The sequence below is a fragment of the Pan paniscus genome, chromosome 4 (assembly GCF_029289425.2).
Source record: "Pan paniscus chromosome 4, NHGRI_mPanPan1-v2.0_pri, whole genome shotgun sequence".
NCBI lineage: Eukaryota > Metazoa > Chordata > Mammalia > Primates > Hominidae > Pan > Pan paniscus.
Window position 1 is genome coordinate 140,953,469 of NC_073253.2, and position 22,295 is coordinate 140,975,763.

The following is a 22,295-nucleotide window of genomic DNA, read 5'->3' on the forward strand; positions in this document are numbered from 1 at the left end:
TACTCAAAAAAATATTAACTTACTTTCCTAAATCCCCCTTTCCCCCCCACCACTCTCAACATGGAAGATTGATATGCTGCTGGTTTTCACCAGCAAGGTAGAAGCATTTATAAAAATATTAAATATTATCTGTAGTTTTCATAAATAGCCACTGCCAATATCACCAGAATCTCTCCATAATCTAGCAACAAAACGGTTAATAACTGGCACATCTGGGACCTCTAGGACCCACAGCTGGTATCATTTCTTATTGGTAGATGCCCAAGACAGTCAAAGTACCCAAAAGTATCTGTCCTTGCTGCCCACCACAGGTTCTCCCAGGGGTCCCCAAGGACCAGCCACGCTCCCTCTATGTATTCCTCTCGGCCCTGGGGATCCCTGAGTGAACACTATCAGACTATATGGGAGCATCCAACTCACTGTAGCTCACAAACACCAATATCGGTTCCACCTGCCAGAGTGTGTCCTAATCTGGCAAAAGCAGTATGGGGAATACCTTTGGCAGTGCATCTAACACCCAGGTGAGCAAGCCCCTCCATGGCCATACAGACCACAGAGACTATGGCTGCCCATCTCAGGCCAGCATGCCATAGAATTATCTCTGTGTGACCACTTGTGGAAATTACAGCCACTGGGAGCCAGGCTCTGAGAGGACCAGAGAAAGATGAGGACAGCAGATGGTCAAGTCAGGAGATATTAGGTGCCACTGCAGGCTCAGGCCAGTGGCCGAAGGCTTCAACTCCATGGATGGCAATTCCAAGAGAGAAGAGTACTTTTTGAGAGTCCTATAATTACTGTGATTCTCCCCATCTCACAGACTAAGAAACTGAGGAACAAAGGATTATTTAAAATGTAGGTGACAGAGTCTGAATCCAAACCCAGGCACCTTGGCAACAGAGGAAGCATGCTTAACCTTCACACCGACTGCACTGCCTCTCATTTGACCCAAAGTATACTTTCAACTTAATTAAAAATGACATTCCAGTAAATGATTTTCATGGCATAGTTGATAAGAGAGAATTTGACCATATAAAAATTTTAGACAACATTATAAAATCTAGAAAAAAATTAATGTAATTGCTTAGTTCAGCAGAAGCTGAAAAAGGCCTCAGGACCCTGAACAATAGTATTGATTTTAAAAAGAAATTCTCTATTTTTTGAGAATGCAAGTCTCCTAATGACTATCGACCAACAAATGAGCAAAGAGGTTGGTGGAGGAGTTTGATGTAATTCCCTGTGTCAAACCACAAAGTGTCACTTAGCATTTGACAACTATGCCATCAACAAATCACAGCAACAATTTCTAAAAATCAATAAATGACCTGTAAATCATTATCTTTTTAATGAACTATGTGCATTTCAGCTTGTATCACTTGGTAAGCAGTTTAATAATTTAGATTAGAGAATTATAAAATATACATTGAAGGCCGGGCGCAGTGGCTCACCCCTGTAATCCCAGCACTTTGGGAGGCCAAGATGGGCAGATCACCTGAGGTCAGGAGTTCAAGACCAGCCTGACCAATGTGGTGAAACCCTGTCTCTACTAAAAATACAAAATTAGCCGGGCGTGGTGGCACATGCCTGTAATCCCAGGTACTCGGGAGGCTAAGACAGGAGAAATGCTTAAACCTGGGAGGTGGAGGTTGTGGTGAGCTGAGATCATGCCATTGCACTCCAGTCTGGGCAACGAGCAAAACTCTGTCTCAGGAAAAAAAAAAAAATATATAGATATATATATACACACACACACATATATATATATATTTAATGTTTTTATTAATATATTGATTTATACATTAGCATATTACTGTAACGCGTATTAAGTATTTTTAATGCCATCCCTATAAACACTTATAAAAAGGATATTTTCATAAGTATGTATGAGAGTGAGCTAGCAAATTTATGATCATCTGAGTATGGTGTTCAAGCACCACTACTTCGCACAAAACAGCCCTTCAAATCTAGTAATCACACAGACCACTCCTTGTCTCATCTGTGTCTGAAGGTAGAATCATGCACAGAGAAATAGGACATCAAGATAAAAGTAAAGGAACTATAGTAGATGGGTTAAATGTGTTTTTCTTTTCTCTGTTTCTTTTTTCTTGTTTTGGCTCTTGGATCCCTCCTTGGGGAAATCAACAATTCCCTACTTCATGTGGTCCTAGCAAAATGCATCAGGATGCTTTCTTTGACATAAATTAAGAAAGAAAGAAAAAAACTCTGACAACTAGCTGAAAATCTCACACAAGAAGGCAAGAGGTAAAGCAATTCAATGACATTCGGGTCTCCTGTTTTCTAACTAGTTAAGAAACTTGCCTGAAGCACCCCCATGCCCAGCAGACTTCCAATTCATGTTTTGTGTCAATTGGCCAAAATGAGGTCACAAAAATTTGGCTGCTTCTAAACCAAGGAGTACATAGGGAAAGGAATTATCTTAAGTGATACAGACTAATCAAGACTCCCTACCTACCAGGGCACCCCTAATAAAACTTCAGCAGCCAAAAGTCAGAGAAGATACCACTTCTATGTGGGCTTGAGTTCCACAATCACTAGAAAAAAATGTTAAAGGTAGATCTTAAGGAGGAAAGAAAGTCATCTAGCAGATTGATATATAATTATTTCCCTTTCTATTAAAACACAGCAAATACTATCAAATAAAGCAATTACTCAACTCTCAACCCTAACAAAAATGTACACTAGACATGCAAACAGAAAGCTGGGTCCAAGTTGGAAGCTAGATTCACCATTTACTGGTCTGTGCAGCACCCATTGGCCATCAAGTGTCAAGTATACTAAGTCTTTGGAAGAAGCCAGACAAGTTACCAAGCAAACACAACCTATTCAGAGCAGAGAGTTAATAATATTAATTGTATCAGATAGGAATTTTTATGCAAATTATTTAAAACTCAGCTGAAATGCCTTAAGCAATTGATCCAGAGTCAGAGTGGGCTTTAAATGAACTTTGTCGATTCAGCAGTTTAGACATTATTACCAAATACCCTTGATGTCTCATCTTCCTTCTGTCTCTTAGCTCTCCCTTCCATAGGGATTGTTCCATCATCAGATTCCATGTGGTAGACATGCCCCCAAATACACACAGTAGCTTCAGCTTTACTCTTATGACAACCAAATAGCTGCCCCAGTTTCAAGCCACACATGCTAACCCTAAATGCTCCAGGGAAAAGAAAATGTCAGTTCCAATAGCACATAGCCAGGTCTTGGGATCCCTTTCATTGTCTTGAAATGGGACATTTGACTAAACCCAAACTAATAACTGCAGCTAGGGAAAGAAGATATAATTTGGCTTAGGTCCGTTACAGTCTAATCCTTGAACTTTGTGACAGATCAACTCCACACCAAAATCACATAGAAAAGAGAGATGTTCAAGATATAGTTAGAGGGAGAAAGGGAGAAGACAGGAATGGGTACTGGAGCATCATACAACAAATTTCCCCTGCACCTGTCCTCCACACCTGAGTGCATAAAGAACTCTTCCCAGCAAGCCTCAAATTTTCAGGTCTCTTTCACAGCTACATTTTACAAAATCACATGACTCATTTTACTCATGCAACTTAGAGAGAAAATAAATCCATAAAGTCATGGCATATTTTATTCAACAACTGCCCCAGAATTAGAGTCACAGTACCTGAGGTGTCTTCCTCAGTTGGTTCAGAAGCAGGTTTTGTGGCTAAAGTTCTCCCTGATGAAACATCATGTCAAGGGGGTTTCTGGATTTGAGCTCACTGGGCTGTAACAATTGCTAATCGAGCTTGGAGATTTAGTTGCTGGCATTACACACAAGATGTGAGACAAACGCTGGGCTAAGCGATGAGATGCCAGCCCAGATTGGCATGTGGATCATTTTCACTCAATTTCCCTCCACTGATGGATCAAAACTCTAAGCACAGCAGTCAACCAGGAGAAAATTCCAAAATTTGCATCTGTCCATCCAGCTTCCAGCTGCAACCTGGAAACAAAGTAAAAGACACAGAGGAAATTCCCAACTTCCAATGATATACCAAGCAATGAGATGAGAAATGAGCAAAACACGATCTGCAGCCCAAATATGGTGTTACTGGGGTAACATCCCAAGTCCACAGCAATCCGTGAGCAACAGTCTGGTGTACTCAAAACACACTTGAAATCTGGAGTCTGCATACTCATATTTGACAAAGTACTACTTGAGAATCACTTGGTGTTACTAAGGTTTAATTTCTTCCTCTGTAAAATAGGAAACAATATAATGAAATAGATAACTTTTGAAATATCTGCCTAAGCCACAACTGTTCCTCTTAATGTCCCCCAGTGTATAGAGGAGCCATTTTGTAAATAGTTTTCTGCAGGAGCCATTTTTGACAATGGCTGCAGTTGATTGAACCAGGAGTGAAATCTGGAGAAAGCTGGGCCACCTATGTTTCTCTCCTAGATAAAATTTAGAATTGGGCCCGAAAGGGAATATAGTCTCCTTCAGAGTGGTGGGACCAGTAAAACAGAGAATTGGGCTGTTAGCAGCCAGATGCACTTGTACTGACAGGCAGAGGCAGATGAGCTGTGCAAAGAGATTAAAAAGCACACACAGGAAGGAGCTGAGAGTCATGGCTGCTTTCCAGTCCCTTTCAGAAGCCCAGCTGAGCCCAGGGGTTGCAGGGCAAATCCCCTATTTTTAAAGTCAGTCTTTCTCAATTCCATTTTCTTGTGTAAGACACTCAAGGTGGTTTCCGTTACTTGCAAGCTAAGAGTATTTATGAACATATAATGTCTAACTCACTCGGAGGGTCTGAGAATTAAATAAAATAACGATGCTTTACAAATGGAAAGCACTCTAACAACTGATAAAAAAAAAAAAAACAACAGATCTGAACCCAAAAAGTACCTTTTTTTTTTTTTTTGAGATGGAGTCTTGCTCTGTCACCCAGGCTAGAGTGCAGTGGTGCAATCTCAGCTCACTGCAACCTCCACCACCTGGGTTCAAGCAATTCTTCTGCCTCAGTCTCCCAAATAGCTGGGATTACAGGTGCCTGCTACTATGCCCAGCTAATTTTTTTTTTTTTTTTTTTTTTTGTATTTTTAGTACAGACGGGGTTTGACCATATTGGCCAGGCTGGTCTTGAACTCCTGACCTAGTGATTTGCCCGCCTCGGCCTCCAAAAGTGCTGGGATTACAGGCATGAGCCACCTGCCCAGCTAAAAGTACCATTTTTAATGAAAGACTAAGAAAGATGATTTTGGAGATGATATTTATTGACATAGAAAGATGTTTATCAATAAGCAAATAGTTAGGCTACCAAAATAGAAATTGTTTATACCGGGGTCAACAAATACTTTCGGTAAAGAATCAGATAGTAAATATTTTAGGTTTTGTGGGCCATATGATACCTGTCACAACTAATCCATTTTACTGTTGTTTTGAGGAAGCAGCTATAGATAATATGCGAAAACAAAATAGACTTGCTTGTGTTCCAATAATATTTTATTTATGAACATTGAAATGTGAATTTCATATAAATTTTACATGTCACCAAATAATATCCTTCTTGTGATTTTTTTCTCACCATCAAAAAAATATGAAGTATAAAATCCAATCTTAGCTGTGGGCCATACACCACCCATGCACACATGTGCGCCTACACACACACACACACACACACACTCCCCACAACTTTGATTCAAAATGTTAGAAAGAAAAAAAGTTTATCTTAAGGTAGTGGATTTCAGAGATACTTATTTTCTTGTTTTTGTAGCATAGACATATATTACTTATGGAATTATTTTTAATTAAATGGGAAAAAAAAGGTTAAGTCATAAAGTGTAGATGAAAGACAAAGAAGGAGGCAGGAAAAGGGCAAAGTTGGAGTGCACAACTCCACCAAGGTCCCCTGGAACTCTAGCATTCTTCCTGCAAGCTAAGCTAGCTCCGGGTCGCACTGGAAGCCACAACTACGCCACTGGCACAAAGCAGGAATACTGTCTGTATCATCACAGAACCACCTTACGAAGGAACCCAGCATCTAATTCCAGAAGTTATAATAAGAACCACGGTGTTTTCCAGAAAGAAAGAAACAAAAATTGATGAGCATAACTCCTTTTTTTAGGACCCAGTTGATCGATGGATAGTTGGTTTTCCTTTATAGAAGGGAGTTCAAGGGAGCGCCCACTCAAACTGTAACCACGGCCTGAATATTTCTATGGAGCAGCTCTGCCCGGTCTTCATCTAGCCTCCACCCATATGAACTTCATAGGGGAAACACAATTCAATGTCTATGGGTCACCTCCTGTGCACTAGGCACTATGCTAGGTGATGTTCGAAAGATTTGCTCACTCTGCCAATAGCTGCAGTTCACTATCTCAGTGTCAGCATTGTTCAGTCTAATATGACTGAAATATAAAATAAAATAATAATAACAGTGTTATACTTGTGGCACCATTAAAATATTGTCTCATTTTAAGTCTTCATGTTACCTATGAAACATAAATAACCCCAGTTGAGAAATGAGGCTCAGAAAGACTCAGTGTCTTAATGAAGATCATCCACCTGGCAGCTGGCAAAGCCGAGATTCAATCACATGCCTGGACTTCACAGTGACTAAACATCCTTTCCTAGGACCTTGCATGCAAGTTAACACTTGGAAGCCGGTTGGAAATGCAGTGTCTCAGGCCTCATCTTCAGGCCTGCTCATTCTGAATCTGCATTTGACACAATCCTTAAGTCACTCGAGTGTCCTTCAGATTCAAAGGAAATGAGGACGTGAAAAAATTTATTAAGCATCTGTGGGTGAGGCACTGTGCCACTGTGATACGATTATTTTTCTTTTAATCTCCACAATGACTCTGATTTTATACTCATTTTATTAATATATTGGTGAAGAAGTTGAGGCTCAGGGAAGCTAAATAATTTGCCCAGGACCCCTAGCAAGCAAGTTGCAGTGAGAGGCAGAGTCAGGATGTGACCCCAATGATCGTGACTGCACTCTCCCTCTTGATTTTGTGTCAGGACTGAAGGAAGTTGAAGGGCCAAGTGGCCAACCTGCAAAAGGCTCAGCTGACCTTTGGAATCTGAGTGCGCCAGTAATGTCGGAAAGAAGATAATTTCTGTATTATGAGCTCCAAGCTTATAATAAACCACAATAGAGAATAAGGTATAGGATCCTTAAGTGTGTCCACCAGGAATGAGACTTTTAAAAACATCTCCGCTAAGTTAGTATGTTTAGTTTCCTTAAGAAGCTTATCCATAAGGTACTGAAATGGTGGCCTTTAGAATTGACAATTTTCTCCTCTCTGATTCAACTGGAAATAGAAATTAGTCTCAGGGCAACTACCAAGTCCACTACCAGCTGAGCAGAAATAAAAGGCTCTGAACAAACACTGAGAAATATTGGATCTTTTCAAAATAAAGACAGACAAAAAAAATTACTCAGATCAAGTCAAATCCAAATCTTCCTGATTTGGAAGTTCCTGGGATTGTTTACATTGTGTTGTCCCTATTCAAATTATGAAGTACTGTATACCCAAAACCACAAGGAGAGCATGCAAAAGGCTGCCACAGACAAGAAGGAGAGAGAGCCTGGGAGACACCCAGCATGCTGCGTGACCTCAGCCCCCACCCCACACAATCTTGCCTTGTTCAAAGCTGTATTCTTTTCACCTCAAAAGATGCCTGGCACATAGCAAACACTCAATAAATACCTGTTGAATAAATAAATGACTGAATAATATAATGCAATGATTATTCCATGTATCTGATGTTGCTCTAGGAAATTTGAGATGTGCTATTGAGGTGTCTCCAAAGCATTCTTGGGGTGGTTGGGGGTAGAGAGAACAGGCCCACTCTTCCCCTCCCCACCAGCTTCCATCCAACTGGAACATCCCTGTTTTATATGTTGGGCTTCAGAGTAATATTTGACCTAAAGAAACAGTCTCATCACTAAAAAGGAAAAAATAAATTTTGGAAAACCAGTAGTACAGTAAGAAAATGATGAATCAAGAAAAAAAAAGGATAGATTCTAACTATTATTGGCTGTGTGACCTTAAGCAAGTTGCTTAACCTCTCTGGGAACCAGTTTGATCATTTATAAAATAAAATAGTTTATTGAGTTAGATTATTTCTAAGGTCCCTTCCAGCTCTAATGTAATTTTATTACATCATTTTAATTGTCATCCAATTGTATTGTTTTTTCTTGTATGTATGTTTTCTGATTTATTCTAATTTCTTTACAATAAGCATTATTTTTGTAGGAAAAAAGATTTATTTTCAAAGACATATAAATTAAACAGAAAATTTTTTTCAACTATTCTCTACATTTGCATTGCTTTTAACAAAAGCTAGAAGATGTGTTTTCCCCCATTCTTGCCTGGGGAGAACAACATTTGAAGTCATGCTGTAGGGAGAGCTGAGCCTTCAAAAGCAAGTAATGCTTAATCTGTTCTATTTCTGAAGCACAAAATAAAACCAAACAAAAAAGAAAAATAAGCTACCGCTATGCCAGTGCCAAGCTTCCTCATGCATAAATAGAGATCCATCCAGAAAAACAGCATTCTCAGTCGGGTGGGACAAATCCTCGTGTGCTTTTGTGGAAAATTCCCCCAGCAAGCTGGCATCAAAGACACTGTCTACAGCTGCCTCTATATATGGCCAGAAAACTACACAAAGGTTGTGAGATGCATGAGCTTTGCTGTGGCAAGCACCTGGGTGAGAAAGCTGCTCCAGCCCTGATCCTATGGCGTAAACATGGCTGACAGCCCTAGACCTGATTGCAAGACCACCTTGAGCAAAACTAGCATAGGACAAGACCTACAGTTGCTATTCTTGCGTCTTTTCCTGGACCGCCTACAAAACCCTACCGAAGCCCACCCACTGATTATCTCAGTAGTGCTCAGCTTCCCTTCCCCAGGGACCTACAGTTAATCCTCTCTTCTTGCTTCTTCACCAACACCTCTCTTAGGAAGGGACCCATAGCCACAATCATTTCAAAGTGCAAATAATTAAGTGGCTTTCTGTGCTATCTCCCCCAGGTGATTACACTTTAATGGAAACCAAGGAATAGTTTTCTACTTGTGGAGTTTCTGACTTTGGTGAGATTGGTGGGAGACAGCAGGAGCAGGGGGAGCTTCCAGATCCATCTGCAGTTATACATCAGAATTGCTTCATCATGCAAGTGCAAGACTGGCCTTTGCTAATCGCGTTGTTGGATTCCATCAGGTGGAATGAACATTCTGATGGGAATAAGAAAAAGCAGGTTCTAGTCCTTGATCTGTATTTAAAAAAAAAAAAAACAAAATGAAGTGTGTCTGCTCTGTTTGGGCTAGACCATTTTTCAATTTTTTAATAATAACAAGACAGGAATTTTAGAACATCAAGAGATAGGAGCCAATCATCAAACTAAAGATTTTCATACTTCTTATTCTCTTTCAAATACAATGCTCAAATAGTATGTAGATATTAACCATTGCCAACCCCATTTTTAGCTCCTCATTCAGAAGGCCCCAGATCCCAAAGCTGTGGTCACTCCCTTAGAGACTGGAGCAGATGAGATCAGAGGAATTGAATGTGATCTTGCAATAAAACTTCTGGAGGTCAATTCCAGTTTTCTTCTAATAAAGAGGGATTATTCCAACCCATTTAATTTCTGTCCCTGGAGAAGCGAGATCTAATATTTAAATCTATTTATGGGGTTTTTTAATTGCTTTTTTGGGGAAAGGGACAAATTTCTTGCCAATCTATTTCAGAATCTATACTTACTAAAAGGATGATGGAAGAGGATTTCTAATCCAAAGGAACTTTTTCCAAGCAATTAGTAGGTACTATTAATTTTTCCTTCATGAAGGTTTGGACATGTGCCAAGACACTGTCTACTTTGCTTAAGGCATAACATTTTACTTATCTCTGATATACATAAATATGTTATATATATGATAAGTATAAAAATACTTACTATCTTTAGTACTACTTATGTTTCTATAAGAAGAAAATTGTGTTACATAGCTGTACTAATGAATCCTAGGTCTATGTGGGATATTTTCCCAAGTGCTATCTAAAGCAAACTGTCATTAACCTTGGGAAAACAATTAACCTTTCTGGGCCTCAATTTTTCCCTTTTTTAAAAAAGTAGGAAATGGAATTAAGTGCTATTAAAAGATTCTTCTAGCTCTAAGATTCTGATTGCATGATTCTAGTTTACCTATCAAATCAGTCAGACATAGGTTTAGCTTCATGTCAGAGGAATTCTTCTCCCCTGAACTATGGCTAAAACAGAGAATGAACTATTCTCTCCCATGAAAGAAGTCAGGAGGCAGGCAATCCAGACATAGCGTAAGTGTCCATGATGCCAGGGCTCAGACACTTTTGTTCTTACTGTTCTACGAGAGTGACACTCACTCTTAACATCACTGCCTGGTCCAAAATGTCGCTGAGGCTCACGCCATTTCATCTGCGTGCCAAGTAGCAGAAATGAATAAGGGATAAAAAAGAAGGTTCTTTACAGAGGTTTCCCAGAAGCTGTCATAAGACATCTCTGCTTACAACTCATAGACCAGAACTTAAACACATTGCTGTACCTCTCTGCAAGGCAGGTTGAGGAACAGAGAATTTATTCAGGTGGCCATGCATTCAGCTAAGCACACAGGGTTCTGTTTCTAAGAGGATAATATTAGAATAGACAATAAGTAATCTCTGCCACACATACCATGAAGCTATACTCTGCAATTTCACTTATCTTTGTTTACACCCCTTGACCCTCAGCTCAAACCCTTTTAATTTCCTGAACCCAAGCATTCAAGAGGATCGATGTCTACTATCTGCCCGCTTTTAGAAGTAATTTTCCAACTACCAGTACACAATTTAACAGAACAAAAATCATGCTTAGAATTTGAATTAAAAAAATTTCATTTTCACTTAGAAAGTAGGAGGTCATAGAAGAGTGTTGTTGCCATTCTAACAAAAAGAATAGGACAGTGACCTACAAAATCGCAGTTTTGTGGAGGCCATTAAAAATCTTGGGTTGCAAAGAAATCCAGAAGAACCAAAGTCCAGAAAATAGTGAGCTCCTGCTAGGAGAGAACATACCCATGGCTGCTTTCATCCTTGGTGAAGTGGTGAAATGAGGAGGAAGCTGCCATTGATTTGGATAAGACCATCTGAACCATTTTAAGTTGTGAAAGGCTAAGTGAGTGCTATCATGACTGCTTAGTATCTCCAGGAGCCCCAGCCACAAATCTGCAGCCACCTGCCAAGTCTCTCCCACAGACCTTCACTTGGTGCTTACATGGAAATCTGGGGACAGAGTGGAGAGCTGTGAGAGACTTTCCCTGAGTTTGCAGGTGTGTAGTGTTTGCTGAAGGCTGAGGGCAGAGTAGGAGAACTGAGAGAATCCCTCCAATGCACTCCAGTCCCTGAGTACTTACAGCTGTGTGTTGGGTGGGTTGGGGGGCGGGGGCAAGAGGACTGAGAGAAATTGCTCACAGGCACTCTGGGCTTCACTGAGTGCACTACCACAGGCAGAGGCAGGGTAGCACAGTGGGGCACAGAGAGCCAGGGGCAGGACTGAAGACCAAGGAGAACGCCCCAGTGACCCAGTAAGTTGGCAGCCAGACTGCAAAGCAAAGTGAGCTCTCCAGTGGTTCAGAATGCTGGTAGCTGCACTACAAAACACAAAGATATCTCCAGAAATTCCCCCTACTCAAATCCCAAACCCTACTGAAGGGAGACTCCTGATGCTGCCCATAGATCATCTGAATCCAGTGGTGAACTAAATCTAACTAAAACAGCAAAGCCCTGATACAATCAGCTAACGCTGGTGTGCTGGAGCCATCAGGTACTGGCTTGAAAGAGCTGATTGTCAAATGTTCAGCAATTTTGTGAGTCAATGTTACATACTTGCACTATTAAATTATATACACTTAAATAAATGAATTACATTTTAAAAGGTAACAAACACTTAAAACTCATCACTTCCTAATGATTTTACGGTATTTTATAATTTTATATATATTCTTGAAGTTACAGCTATTGTATTTGTATATTAGAAATATTACATAATAATATATTACTGTGCTTCTCCCAACTCTCTGTTCTGTGACATCATGTTGATAGTTTGAAATTGGCAAGGGTAGAAATCAGTAAACGCTGTAAGCCAAGACTTTTCTTTCCAAAGATCCAGGTGTTAAACATCAACTAGCACGCCACTGATAAATTAGATTGACCAGCCCTCTACACTAGCAGCCTAGCATACAAAGAAGCAATACCCTTTTTTAAGGATAAATAGCATTTATTTCAGCTGCTACTGTTCTTTTATATATAATATCCAGCATACAATTTTAAAAAATACAAGGCATGTGAAAAAGCAACAAAATGTAGCCCATCAAGAGAGAATATAGTATATGGAAGCAGACCCAGATATGGCTTACATGTTGAAAATATAAGACAGTAAATTTGAAAGAGCCGATATAAATATGTCAAAGGACCTAGTGGAAAAGGTAGACAACAGTGGGCTATTTCAGCAGAGATGAAAGTTATTACTTATATATATAAATTCAACACATATATGAAAAAATGGAAACATGAAAAGTGAAAAATGAAATATCAGAGATGAAGAAAATATTTGATAGGGTTATCAAAAGACTGATCAAAGCAGAGGAAAAGGTCAGTCAAGCTAAAGATAGGTCAATAGAAACTGTCTAAATTGAAATACATACAGAAAAAAGAATGAGGGGAAATAAAGAAGAACAACATAGAACTGCAGGACAATATTAGATTAACAAACATGTAACTGGAGTTCCAGACAGAGAGAATGAAGCAAAAGAAATTAATATAATGATTACAATCTTCCAAAATTAATGACAAATCAACTACAGATCCAAGAAGCTTACCTAACCCTAAACAAGCTGAACAAAAATAAAAAACATACCTAGACACATTATAGTTAAACTACTAAATGCCAAAGATATAGAGAAAAATCTTAAAAGCAGCCAAGGTGGTAAGTGAGAAGGGGAACATTGCATACAAGAGAACTCTAAGAATGATATCTGACTTTATATATATATATATATATAATATATATTATATATATATACTTTACATTATATATATAATGATATCTGACTTTCATATATACTTTATATATATATCTGACTTTATATATATACATATATATGTATACTTTATATATATATACACACACTATATATATACTATATATATATGCCAGAAGACAATGGAATTACATTTTTAAAGTGCTTTATATATATATACTTTTTATATATACTTTATATATATATACACTAAAGTATATACTTTATATACAAAAATATATATAGTATATAAATATATAATATATATTTATATATTATATATACTATATATAAAGTATATATAGTGTGTATATATATACACTATATATATATACACACTGTATATATATATACACACACTATATATCTATAAAGTCAGATATCATTCTTAGAGTTTGCTTGTATGAGAGTTCTTCTGGCACATATATATATGCCAGAAAACAATGGAATTACATTTCAAAGTGCTGAAAGAGGGGGAGAAAACCTGTCTATATTCAGTGAAATTGTTCTTCAAATATGTGTTCTATATTCAGTGAAATTGTTCTTCAAATATGCATGGGGAATAAGCACATTTTCATATAAACAAAAACTAAAAAAAAAAAGTCTATAGCAGACTAAGAACTGGCTAACTCTAGAGCCAACATTTTAGGACAAGAACTGAACTGAGCTCCTGATGACTGCACCTGTAAACAATAAACCTTTATTTTTACACTCTCGTCCCCCCCCTCCAACTCCCAGCAAGATGTCCTCAGGAAGAGAGCATGAATATAGTAATGAAATAGGCTCCTCTGTGGTGTTTGGTCAAGTTTTAGGCACAACACCAACCACTTTTAGCCTCAATCCACTCTGTTTATGTTAGAATTAAATAAGTGTGACAGATTGGCATGAAACTTCATGACCGAGATTTAACAGGCACAAATGCCCAAGGAACCAAACAAGAGCTAAGAAGAACTCCCCATGGGACTTCAAGGGAATAAGCTTGTATTAATATCCTTCTTGGACAGAAGTAACTTCCCTGAAGTATCTTCCCTCCAGGTCAATAAACCCTATTCCCTGCTTTGAAAATAAGAATCAAATCGTTTTTGAAGCCGGAGCTTCAAAAACAAAACACCAGGAAGCTAGGACCTCTTCCCTAGAATATTTCAAGAATTCTGCCTTTCCAGGAAATAATATGTGTTAAGTTCCTATTAAGTGCTAAGTAATTTCATATATTTTACCTCATTTAACCTTTATAACTGATCTTTGAAGTTCAAATTCAAATCCAATTTTGTCTGATTCTAATATCTGTGTCATAAGTTCACAAGTCTCCTTGTTGCCAAATCCAAACTCCCTTTCTCTCCTTTCATTTTACCAGGCCTTTCAATAAGCACTTAACAGTTAACTCGCCTGCACTCTTGAAGCACTTTCTTCTTGTTGCTTCTGTGCCATCCCTCTTTCCTGCTCTTCTTTCTACTTCATTATCTTCTCTCAGTCTTTTTGCTGGGCTCCGCTACTTATTCCTAACCACTCAGCAGCTAATCCTGGGCCTCTTTCTCTATTTTATCTACATACTCCATCTAGGAGTATGTCGATAACTTAATCCTGGACCTCTTTCTCCATTTTATCTACATACTCCATCTAGGCAAGCCTTCCCAATGCCATGGATTTAAATACCACATCTGTATTGAAGACTTCAAAATCTCTCCTGGAAATCCACACTCATAAAATCAACCCTTTATTTGTCATTTCTGTTTGTACTTCTGATAGAAATGTTTGCTTTTTTATTATCGAAACAGAACTTTTCTATTCCCCAGGAATTCTTCAGTCATCTTCAGAATAAATAGCACCTCCACTCACCGAATTACTCAAGACAAAAATCTAGAGGTTATCTTCAGTCCCTTTCTTTCTTTATCCCCCAAAATCAATGCAATAGCAAATCTAGTTAACTTGTCTTCAAATGAATCCCAACAGCCATTTCTCCTCTTTACTTCTACTACCCTAATCTGAGCTGCCATCACCTCTTGCCTAGACCATTGCTATACTTTCTAACTGATCTCCCTGATTCCAATCTTACTAAAATCCATTTTCTGCAGAATACCCAGTGAACTTTTTGGAACTTAAATCCAATCAAGTTACTCTCCTACTTAAAAATCATCCAATGCTTCCATCCCACTTAGAATGAAATCCAAACTTCCCACCCCAGCTTACAACCACCCACATGATTGGATGCCTGTCTTCTTCTCTGACCTCATTCTGCTCCCACTTCACTCACCACTGCCCATCCACACTGGTTTCTGTACTTCACACCCACCACACTGGCTTCCACCTTAAAGCCTTTGCGTGTGCTAGTCATGCTCCAGAAATGTTTCTCCCTATGAGTGTCCCATGGATGGCTTCTTCTTGTCATTTAGGCCCAGTAGATAAACTGTTACTTCTGCAGAGAAGGCTTTCTTGACCATCGATCTAGAGTAGTCACCAAGTAAAATATCATCACATCATTGTATTTTAATTATCTCCATGGCAAGTATCATTGTCTATTTTCTTGTTTATTTATTTGTTTAGGTCTAACCAAGCTTGTCCAACCCATGGCCCTCTGGCTGCGTGTGGCCCAGGATGGCTTTGAATGTGGCCCAACCCAAATTTGTAAACTTTCTTAAAACATGATGAGATTTTTTTTTGGCGATTTTTTTTTAGCTCATCAGCTATTGGTAGTATTAATGTACTTTATGTGTAGCCCAAGACAATGATTCTTCTTCCAATGTGGCCCAGAGAAGCCAAAAGATTGGACACCCCTGGTCTAAGTCTTCTGTTAGAATGTAAAATCCAAAACCTATCCTGTCTTGTTCGTCATTGTATATGTAGCGACTAGAATAGTGCCCAGCACATGGTGGGCTCTCAACAAATGTCTACTGAAAGGATCAGTCGATGAATAACCAAGGAGACAAAGCAAAGATGTTTATCATAAAGGAAGAGAAAACCACCAGGAATCCTTCACTGAGAAGAAATCGTGGTGAGCTACCATGTCTTGACACTTCTATATCAGAGCCACCTTGTTTTGGGGTGGGTGCTCAGAAACCTCTTTCTCATCTTCAAAGGCAAGTCAAGATTTCTTCTTCTATCTATATATTTCTTTTTAATTTTTTACTGTTATAACATTAAAGACATTTTGAAAACATAAAAAGGCAATCTATGATACCATCATAACAAAGCAGCTTTCATGTATTAATCTTTCCTTCGAGTTTTTATTCACAAGCAGACATAGTTTTCACACAGTTGCAACCAAAGTATATATGCTATTTTACTGGCTTGATTTTTACACTTACTATTATAACCATTTTCTATGCTACTGAAGATCTGAATATTTTTGTAATATTAATAACAGCTAGCATTTATTGAGAGTTTGCTATGTGCCTGGCATTGCTCTCAACACTGGTATTGTCTTGTTTTATCTGCACAATAACTTTTTAGAGTGTGTCCTATTATTATTTCCATTTTGTTCTATTTTCTCTTCTGGACAAGGCACTTGCACCCGCACACTATATGTATGAACACAAAGTTGATTGTTGATATTGACTGACACAACTCATATACCCATCAATAATGGAATGTGTGAATAAAGTATGATACATCTAGTCGGTGTGCACTATACTGCTATTAAAAATAAGTATGTGAAACTATATAAGAAGATATGGAAAAAATATTAAGTGAAAAGAGAATCAGAAAAATATGCTTATTATGATCCCATTAATGCTTATTTTAATAAATCATGCATACCTACATTAAAGAAAGTCACATATCATTTTATTCTATTTCTCTGAAATGTCTGGCCCACACAAATCCCTATTAATGGTTGACAGAGGCTGGGGAGAAGGGGAAATGGAGAGTGACTACTAACAGGCATGAGGTTTCTTTGAGGGTGATAAAGATGTCTGAAAATTAGACAGTAGTTATGGCTGGTTGCTCAACTTTGTGAATATACTAAAACCCACTCAGCTGTACACTTTAAAATGGTGAATTTTATGGTATGTGAGTTATGTTTCAATAAATAATATGTTTTTAAAATAACTGAAGAAAAAAGTCTTATCATATATACGCATGTATTTGAGTAAAGAAAGGGTATAAAACGATGCACAGAAAATTGGTAGTGGTAGAAGAAAGATGAGGTGGAAATATGTAAGACAATAAAGGGAGTTTCTTTCTGCCTAGTTCTATTTCATTTGAATCATATGATTTGAATACAATTACAATTTTATTTCTTGTATTATTTAATATAATAAATTAGATTTAAAATAATTATAATAAAATTTAAAACTTCAAATCAAGTAAGTAAAATTATAATAAAATATTATAAATTAAAATCAAGTAAGTAAAATGGGCCCTAATATTTAATTTTTGTTAACTAACCAAAGTGCTAAGATCAATACTATCAACAGATGTAATATAAATGAGAGGATTGCAGGGTAGTGTTTCTCCTTCTTAGTTCATTTGTCCTTCAGAGGCTGAGTATTTTCTTCTCCATGGTAAGAATAACTTTTCTGGATTCATAATGGGTTTTGACATTATACTACATTAAAAATATATATAGCTACTGTCGACTCTTAAATAGTCACCCTGGAGAGTGACAGTAAGGATAATTGAAGTTCGTGGAAAGCAAAGAACAAATCTGACACTGCTATATTTTATTTTTGTTCCATCCAAGAATGCAAAATAAAATGCTCAAATGCAACAGTGAAAAAGTAGAGGCATTATCTGTAGATTACATATGGTCATCTACTTAGATGATCTACTCAGAATCTAGAGACAAGCTATTAGAAAAAATAAGAGCTTAGCAATGATGCTGATATATGATTGACCTACAAAAATCAATAGTATTCCTCAACACCAGCAATAACTAATTAGAAAATATAATAAAGAATAAAATAAGCAACAAACTATGAAATATCTAGGAATTAACCTAAGTGACAAAACTGAATATCTCTCCAGAAAACAATCCTAAAATCTAATAAAGAATGTAAAAGATGATTAGAATAAATGGAAAGATCTTCCATGACTTGAATAAAATTAATAATAATTTTAAAGACATAAATTTTCCCATAACTAATATATAAATTCCCAGTCAAATTTCAACTGGAATGCATTTGAGAAATTTATCATATTTGCTCTAAAATTTACATGGAAGAATAAAGACCCATGCTTAGCTAAGTAAATCATAAAACAAAAAACTAAAAAGCAAGCTTCTAGATATTAAGATATATTTATTAAGCCATAAAAATTAACAAATAGACCAACGGAACAGAATAAATAGCAGAGAAACACACTAGTGTGTTTGAATATTTGACATACGACAAAATGCAAATAATTAAGAAAAGATTTGATTGTTTAAGAGAAGGTATTGGAAAAAATGTTTATTACATGGAGAAAAATAGAACTGGTTTCCTCCACAATATTACATGAAAAGGGCCACTCTTGATAAGTGTAAGATGTGAGGGTAACAGGTAGAACCATAAAGTTAACTGAGGAAAATGTCTTGGACTTTATAAATAAATAAAATAAAAGCATACACTATATGGGAAAAAGAAGGTGACTGATTTGATGGCATCAAATTTAAAGAGTTCTGCTTTCGGGGTATCCTGAGGATAATGATGGCCATCTAAATCTGAATCACTTGACAACATTTCCAAACCATAAAGATTAACAAAAGTACAAATAAAACCACAGGAGACACAAACCTTCAGGATAACTGGAAGATAGAGAACACTAGCTCCCCCTGAAAGCATTTGTAGAGAATGTGGGAAGTCCAGGAAAACTGTGGGAAGAGAAAAGGGGGAGTAGCATGTCTAAGATTAAATTAAAATCACCCTGAGAAAGAGAAGGCCTACACTAATCATGAAAAAATTTAACAAGAAGAGTGACTGCAGGCTTTAAGATGTGTAGGACTCAAGGTGGCGGCCTCAGAAGGGCACAATAACTTGAGAAAAAGACAGTATAAAGAAAAACACTTCGGAGTCTTGATGGTGAAGAGAAGCATGTAAAAGAAACAAAATCCTACAAGACAAAAGGTAGTAAAAATATTGGGAGATAAATGGTAACTTTCCCATTACGAGAGAGAGAGAGAGAGGGAATACATACATATGTGCATGCATATATATATTTATACATAATGACAGATCGATATCCATTGAAGAAGCTCCACTTCATTACACAGATAGAAGAGGGATCTCTTGAATTAAATGCTTATAATCTCCCCGGATTGCCAACCTGATACACAAAATAAAGACTGAAAAAGAATCTACATTTATACAAACCTACCGGAAGGATAAAATGGAAACTTAAAATTGAAACATTCAAAATGATACAATTCCTCCCCCTCCAACCTCCAAAACAACTACAAAGCCAAAGAAACTATAGTGCAATACCCCAAACTAAATCCAGTGTCTTCAAACAAGTATGTAGGAATATGAAAAACACCTTAAATCAGATCATCAAAATCTAAGAACAGAAATGTACATAAAACAGAAAGAAATTAAGTAAGAGTTGATTGAAAAAAAGAAATCTTCTCAGAAAAATGAAAAATTAAATTACAAATTACCCAAGGAATATTATATGCAAATGAACATGTGATAAGAGGAAATGAAGAAAAGCAGAAAAATGAGACAATAAAAATAAAACATTAAAAGGGTCTAAAAGGAAGTGATTTAAATGAAGGACAAGCAAAGAAGATCCAGTTACATGTAATTGAACTCTCTGAAAAAGAAAAAAGAATGTAATAGAACTAATATTTTAAAATATAATTTCAGAAAATGTTCAGGAAATTACAGAAAATCTAAATCCACATACTAAATGGGCCCACCAGATACTTGAGAAAATTCACCCTCAGTAGTCAACCCTCAGATATATTCCAGTAAAATTATGAGACATTAAAGATAATTTAAAAAAAAAAAAACCTCAGGTCTCCCAGAAGGGAAAAAAAATCTTACAACGGCAACAGAATTGTTAGCATCAGACTTCTCAAGAGCAACATACAGATCAAGGCAAGAAGCAAGCAGTATTTGCAAGAAATTCAAGAGGAAAAAAAATGTGAACCAAAGATTTTATATTCAGCTAAGCTGTTCTTCAAGATCAAGGTCTAAAAAGATAAATAAATAAAAACTAGTTTTACATATGTAAAAACTTGGAGAGTCCTGTATTCATGACTCCTTCTTGAAGAAACTACTAAAGGACTAGTTTCATCCATCCATGTTATCACTGTGAAAATTTAAGTAAAAGGGTTAATAGTGAGGACTTAATACATATAATTTTAGATTTAAGACTAAAACAGAAATAGAGACAAAGGTAGAAAAATAACATAAAATGTCAAATGCTCCCATAAAATAAAAATAATCTGAAAAAAATGTGAAAGAAAAGGGAGAGGGGAATTGGAAAGGAGAATAAATGCATTGATTGTTGTATAGAAGCAGTTCTCAAATGTTTTGGCCTCTGAAATCTTTTACACTTCTAAGTTTTTGAGGACCTCAGAAAGTTTTTGTTTAGGTGAGTTATATCTATTATGAAGTAGATATATCTGCCATATTAGAAATTAAATTTGAAAGGTTTTAAAATATTTTTTATTTTAAAATAATAAACCCATTACATAATATAAAACTTTTTCCAAAAAATATAGCAGCAAGAATTATTTCATATTTTTGCAAATCCCTTTAAGGTCTGCCTTAATAGAAGACAGCTAGATTTTCATATGTGTTTCACACTTTCATTAGCCATCAGAGCAATGATATCATCACTTACCATATAGCCTCTGGAAAACTTTCACACGCATTCATGAGAAAAGGAGAGTAGAAAAGTGAAATGATGTCTTAGTATTATTATGAAAATAGTTTTGATCTCGCAGATTCCATGAAAGCGTTTCAAGGATCCCCTACTGAACATTTTGAGAACAGCTATTGTATAGATCAAGGGGAGGAGTCAAGGGTATGTCAGAAACTGACAAACCAGAGAATAAAGGCTAACCAGCAGACAAGGGAATTTTTAAAAGGTGTAAATACAAATGTTATCACTAAATACCTAATCCTAATACCAAAAGAAATTTTAAAAATTAAAGAGCAAAGCAAACACATCATATACAGGAACAGAAAATGTAATAAAATCACATAGTAATTTTATAAAAACTACAACTGAAATAAAGTGACAGAGTATAGATCAAACATAACAAGGATATTAGTTAATTGTGGATTGGCTTAACTCATCTTCTAAAATAAAAATATTTCTGAATCAACTCACCAACAGGTATCAAAGCCAGGATGTATATAAGACCCACACCTAAAAACAGTGATTCAGAAGAGCTAAATCTAAAGGGATGGACACAGACTTAACAGGAAATAGAATTAATAAGAAGGCAGGGTTTGCAATCCTGACATAAGACAAGGTAGAATGCCAACCAGAAAAACCTTTTAATGTAACAAAAAAGCACTTTAATGTTAAAATCTGTAATTCAAAATAGAGATAAAACATTTAGGAATATTTATGCACCAAATAATAGAGCAACCACCTGCATAAAGCAGAAACTGTAGGAGAAGCAAGCAGAAATATACAGAAGCACGCTAAAAATAGACTTTAGTATCCTACACCAGGTCAAGTAGACAAAACACTGATAGACTTAAACAGCATTCTCAATAAGACAGATCTTACAGATCTTATAGAAATGTATCAAACATTAAACCCTGATAATAGAAAATACATTTTCCTCTTTAGCACACATGGAGCATTTACAAAATTGATCAAGTATTAGGTAAAAAAAAATCGGTAAGTCACAAGAAGAAATATTACCGACAACACTCTCTGATTATAATACAATAAAATAAGGAATATGATAATTCAAAATTTAAAAACTCAACTGAAAATAATTTGGGATTTTTTCTGAGACAGAGTCTCGCTCTGTCTCCCAGGCTGGAGTGCAGTAGCACAATCTCAGCTCACTGCAACCTCCGCCTCACAGGTTATAGCGATTCTCCTGTCTCAGTCTCCAGACTAGCTGGGATTACAGGCGTGTGCCACCACACCTAGCTAATTTTTGTAGTTTTAGTAGAAACCAGTATCAAATTAATAATTTTTTTTTTGAGACAGAGTCTCACTCTGTGTCACCCAGGCTGGAGTGCAGTGGCACAATCTCTGCTCACTGCAGCCTCCACCTCCTGGGTTCAAGCGATTCTCCTGCCTCAGCCTCCTGAGTAGCTGGGACTACAGGCACAGCACTACAATGC

The 22,295-nt window shown here is 36.9% G+C and overlaps 1 protein-coding gene across 5 annotated transcripts in view; it reads right to left on the reverse strand.

The window, feature by feature from the left end:
• Positions 1 to 22,295, reverse strand: part of PRELID2 (PRELI domain containing 2) — a 458,899-nt gene that overhangs the window by 323,516 nt on the left and 113,088 nt on the right. For 2 of the 5 annotated variants that reach the window (XR_010112231.1, XR_010112232.1), the window contains exon 7: positions 3,647 to 3,967. The gene's annotated coding sequence lies outside the window, so the exon portion shown is untranslated. Of the gene's footprint in view, positions 1 to 1,896; positions 3,968 to 4,451; positions 9,249 to 22,295 lie in introns of those variants that run through there. The other 3 variants (XM_055112744.2, XM_055112743.2, XM_034960715.3) reach the window with 2 other exon arrangements.